The following is a 6,000-nucleotide window of genomic DNA, read 5'->3' as shown; positions in this document are numbered from 1 at the left end:
CCCTATTGGTACACATGCAGTTTGTTACCAATTTTTGTTGATGAACAAGGGCATATGTACGTCTATGGACACGTGTCCAGTGTATCACCTTAGGATAAATTCCTAGAGTTGGATTGGCTGGATGAAAGCATGAGCTCTGTAAAGGTTTTGCTACCCATGATCAAAATGCCCACAGAACAGCTGTACCAGGTGAATGAATCTGTTGTTCTCACTAGCACTGAAACATAAGCTCTTTGACCTCATCCATTTCTACCCTTTTGTATTTTCTTTGTGTAATTTGGTTTTGTGTAGCTGGTTCAAGTAAGTGGAGTTCCTTTTGAAAAAGTTCAACATGTATCAGCTCAACTAAGGGGATAAGACATTTCTGTCCCCATCCAGGCCAGTGGCTTGCCAGAGTCAGGAGCATTCATGGTCAGGCAGCCCCAAAGAGAAAAGGCCAGAAATCTGGTGGGGAATGGAGAAGAGGAGAGGTTGAAAACTTAGTAGAGAGTAGCCAGGAGCTGTAGTAGGATACTTTGACCCTGCATTTGAAGCTGCCCTTTTGACACTGCAGATGTTTCCACTTCATCCTTATGACCTCATCCAGTAACTGAGAGTTTAGCTGCCCATGCATGACAACGGCAGCCTTTCTTCTTGTGTGCACATGTATCTCTGTCTCTTTGGATTGTACCAGATTTTCTCACTGATTATCTAGGAAGTAAGTACAATCAATCTTTTCCTTAATTCTTAATCTTGATTACTGGCAGAAAAAAAAAAATCGACATGAAATGAAAATGACAACAGATGAACCTACATGTGGCCAAAATTGCTATTGACTAAATAAAAATTGACAGAAGGATCAAATTTTGACAAAATTTAGATCTGCAAAATTTGACCTCAGGGAAATTTGGATTTGGAAAACGAACGAAAATCACAACAGTTGAGACGCAGTGAGGAAAAATATGATTTGAAAAACTGATCGAGGAATCCAGTGTAAAAACAATGAAAAATACAAAAAAAAAAAATTCAATTCAAAGTAATTTAAATACAGTAAAAACACAGCTAACACTGAAAATAGCTTCATTGTGTTATATAAAATTATCAATCAAGAGATTAAACTGACTTATTTGCGATTACTCTGGAAAATATTTTGTTGCTGAAAATTTACCCATGTTGGAGATGAGCTATCTTTAGACACTGAGCTAGACTAACAACTTTCTACTCATTGCCCAAATCAAGGAAGCTTGTTCTGTTTCTTGTTCTTGTTATTTATTTTTTTTAAGACTTTTGGGGTCTCTGGAGCCACTAAGGTCCGAAGGAAAAGAAAAATGGAATCTACACCTACTTCTCACTTCTTGACTATCTCGTAACCAACATTTTGCATTTATGACCATAGTAAAAAATCTACTATCCAACTACTTTGAGCATCAATGGGTACATGTCTGGCAGTAACGAACACCAAGATGTGACAAGAGAGTAACGCTGGCTGTGATGGTTAAGGTTATGTGCCAACTTGGCTGGGCCATGATCTCGGAGGTTTGGCAGTTATGTAATGATGTAATTTGGCAGTTGTGTCATGATGTAATCATTCTCCATTTTGTGATCTGATGTGGCCGTCCTTCATTTTTGTACAACACCAATTTTCACATGATTACCTGGTCTTTGGAACTTAACCACGTCAAAAAGTGAGGAGTGGGTGTTATTTTCTATCAGTTGTTCTGTGCAGAATCTTTTTTTCAAGTAAATGGCAGCCAAATTTAACAATCCTTGTCTATTCATCTCTATCCCTAGAAGCCAAAAAGTTTTCTGCATACAGACATGGCATAACTACTATAGCTCTATCTAACAGTTCCAAGGAGGCTAACATTATTGTACCATTTCAAAGCCGTTTTTTAATATTGTTTTTGTTGTTAGGTGCCATTGAGTCGGTTCCAACTCATAGTGACCCTATGTACAACAGAATGAAACATCGCCCTGTCCTGTGCCATCCTCACAGTGGTTGCTATGCTTGAGCCCATTGTTGTTGTTTTTAATAGTGCATATTTAATAGCAATAAAAGAATATTTTACAATTTAATGACAATTTTAAGTGCAAGTTTTGTTTGGTTTACAGGCCATATTTTGCCAGTATATTTCTTTATTTTGTTTGGTTTTTGGTCAGGATTTTATTTGTCTTGTTTTTATTAAAATATTCTGTTTATTGAAGATTATACAGATATATAGCTGGATATACCTATCTATCTATCTATCAACCCAAACAAACAAGGGAGAGAGATGATAAAATGCAAAGATCAGGCACCACCTGTGACCTCTATAATGTGGTGCCAGTGTACAAGGGATAAGGTACATCCATTTTATTTTTGTTACAACTCCCTGTGACTTCATTTAAAAAGACATTTTTCCCAAAGTAAAATTATAAATGAAAGAAAATTTGGGAGGTGGGAAGCAAGGAAGTAAAAGTGCAAACCCAATTAAGCAACATCTAAAACACCATGAATGATTCAGTTACCTTCTCTTTCCCTCATCAGGACTGAACCTAGACCAGGACTTCACAATTCCAAAAAAGACCAGTCAAAAAGACCCCAAAACTGTTTGAAATGACTGTGGTCATGCAGGTGAAATTTGGTTTTCTTAACAAAACAAAATGAAGACTTAGTTTCTTGAGGGTAGAGTAGGCGTGTAGTTTTATCTCTATATTCCCAGCACTTAGTAAACAGCTGGCACAGAGTAGGAGCTTTTTGAGTAAATAAGTGGGTAAATTTTTTTTTTTAAGTATAAACGAAAATCTCTCATTATTTAAGTACTTGAACTCATTTGTCTAACTCAGCAGTTCTCAGCCTTGGCTGCACATTAGAATCTTATAGGGACTCCTTTTCCCTTAAATTTTTATTGAAGTATTAAATACAGAAGACTGTACATATCTTGGAGAGTTTTTATAAACTGCTAGTATACTCTTGAATGGTTAAAATGAAAAAGATTGACAATATTTAGTGTTGTGGCAAGAAGGTAGAGCAACGGGAACACTTAAACATTGCTAGTGGGAATGCAAAATGGTACAACAGTTTAGAAGTTTCTTCTGATGTTGAACAGACAATTACCATGTGACCCAGCAACACTGCTCCTAGGTATTTACCCGAGAGAAATGAAAACATAAATCCATATAAAGACTTTTACATCAATGTTCGTAGCTTTATTTGTTATAGCCAACAGCTGGAAACAACCAAATGTCCACGAACAGGTGAATGGATATACAAAATGTGGCATGTTCAAAGAATGAACTTCTAATCAGAAGGAAGAATGAACACGTAACAATACGATGATTGTCAGAAATGCTATACTGAGTGAAAGAAAGCAGTAATGTTCAATTCCCTTTATATGAAATTCTAAGATAAGCACAATTAATTTATATGGGCCAGAAGATCATTGGTTGCCTGTGGCTGAGACTGAGGGGGTATTTTGGAAATGTTGGAAACGTTCTATATCTTGACTGGAGTGTGTTTACAGTGGGGTAGGTATACATTTTTCAAATCTCATCAAACTTAAAATAAATGAATTTTATTGTATGTATACCTCAAAAAAGTTGATTTAAAAAAAAAAACTGTTGATTTTCAGAATCCACTCCAGAACAATTGAACTAGAATCTCTGGGATGGAAACTAAACATTGAACCAATTTAAAGAGGTCCCTGGGTGATTCTAGAGTGGTGAACCATTGGCTTCAATTTTAAGAGAATATTGGGGGAGGGAGCAAACAAACAAAATTTTTTAAAAGAGAACGTGAAGGATCACAGGTGAATTTTATTTTCTGCTTTAATCTGTTCTCTATTTTCTGATTTTTTTCCATCATGAACTGTATTATTTTATTTACCTATTTTGTTTCTCCCAAATCTCTCAAATTTTGCTTTACCATTAATTTTGGTTTCTAAGTCCCCATTACATTGTTCAGATAAACCATTTCTGGACATTCATTCATTCAAGGTTAATTAAACATGTCCCACATGCAAAGGGCTGTTTTAGGAAAGAGCAAATAAGAACAAAGAAAGCTTCCTCTCCAGGCAATCAAAGACACAGAGTAAATGGATGCACACACTTCTTGTTATGTTGTTGTTGTTAAGTGCTATCAAGTCGGTTCCAACTCATAGCGACCCTATGCACAACAGAACGAAACACTGCCCGGTCCTGCACCATCCTTACAATCGTTGTTATGCTTGAGCTCATTGTTGCAGCCACTGTGTCAATCCACCTCGTTGAGAGTCTTCCTCTTTTCTGCTGACCCTGTACTCTGCCAAGCATGATGCCCTTCTCCAAGGACTGATCCCTCCTGACAACATGTCCAAAGTATGTAAGACGCAGTTTTGCCATCCTTGGCTCTAAGGAGCATTCTGGCCACACTTCTTCCGAGACAGATTTGTTCGTTCTTTTGGCAGTCCAATGGTATATTCAATATTCTTTGCCAACACCACAATTCAAAAGCCTCAGCTCTTCTTCGGTCTTCCTTATTCATTGTCCAGCTTTCACATGCATATGATGTGATTGAAAATACCATGGCTTGGGTCAGGCGCACCTTAGTCTTCAGGGTGACATCTTTGCTCTTCAACACTTTGAAGAGGTCCTTTGTAGCAGATTTGCCCAATGCAATGCGTCTTCTGATTTCTTGACTGCTGCTTCCATGGCTGTTGATTGTGGATCCAAGTAAAATGAAATCCTTGACAACTTCAATCTTTTCTCCATTTATCATGATGTTGCTCCTTGGTCCAGTTGTGAGGATTTTTGTTTTCTTTATGTTGAGGTGTAATCCATACTGAAGGCTGTGGTCTTTGATCTTCATTAGTAAGTGCTTTAAGTCCTCTTCACTTTCAGCAAGCAAGGTTGTGTCATCTGCATAACGCAGGTTGTTAATGAGTTTTCCTCCAATCCTGATGCCTCGTTCTTCTTCATATAGTCCAGCTTCTTGGATTATTTGTTCAGCATACAGATTAAATAGGTATGGTGAACGAATACAACCCTGACGCATGCCTTTCCTGACTTTAAACCAATCAGTATCCCCTTGTTCCATCCGAACAACTGCCCCTTGATCTATGTAAAGGTTCCTCATGGGCACAATTAACTGTTCCGGAATTCCCATTCTTCACAGTGTTATCCATAGTTTGTTACGATCCACACAGTTGAATGCCTCTGCATAGTCAATAAAACACAGGTAAACATCCTTCTGGTATTCTCTGCTTTCAGCCAGGATCCATCTGACATCAGCAATGATATCCCTGGTTCCACATCCTCTTTTGAAACTGGCCTGAACTTCTGGTAGTTCCCTGCTGCAGCCTCTTTTGAATGATCTTCAGCAAAATTTTGCTTGCGTGTGATATTAATGATATTGTTCTATAATTTCCACATTCAGTTGGATCACCTTTCTTGGGAATAGGCATAAATATGGATCTCTTCCAATCAGTTGGCCAAGAAGCTGTCTTCCATATTTCTTGGCATAGACGAGTGAGCACCTCCAGTGCTACATCTGTTTGTTGCAACATCTCAATTGATATTCCATCAATTCCTGGAGCCTTGTTTTTCGCCAGTGCGTTCAGAGCAGCTTGGACTTCTTCCTTCAGCACCATCGGTTCCTGATCACACACCACCTCTTGAAATGGTTGAATATTGACTAATTCTTTTTGATATAACGGCTCTGTGTATTCCTTCCATCTTCTTTTGATGCTTCCTCTGTCGTTTAATATTTTCCCCACGGAATCCTTCACTGTTGCAACTCGAGGCTTGAATTTTTTCTTCAGTTCTTTCAGCTTGAGAAATGCTGAGCGTGTTCTTGCCTTTTGGTTTTCCATCTCCAGCTCTTTGCACATGTCATTATAATACTTTACTTTGTCTTCTTGAGAGCCCCTTTGAAATCTTCTGTTCAGCTCTTTTACTTCATCAATTCTTCCTTTAGTTTCAGAGTCTCCTCTGACATCCATCTTGGTCTTTTCTTTCTTTCCTGTCTTTTCAGTGACCTCTTGCTTTCTCAATGGATGATGTCCC

This window comes from Elephas maximus, chromosome 27, assembly GCF_024166365.1.
Source record: "Elephas maximus indicus isolate mEleMax1 chromosome 27, mEleMax1 primary haplotype, whole genome shotgun sequence".
Classification (NCBI taxonomy): Eukaryota; Metazoa; Chordata; class Mammalia; order Proboscidea; family Elephantidae; genus Elephas; species Elephas maximus.
The sequence above is the reverse complement of the archived record's forward strand: the minus strand, read 5'-3'. Positions refer to the sequence as shown.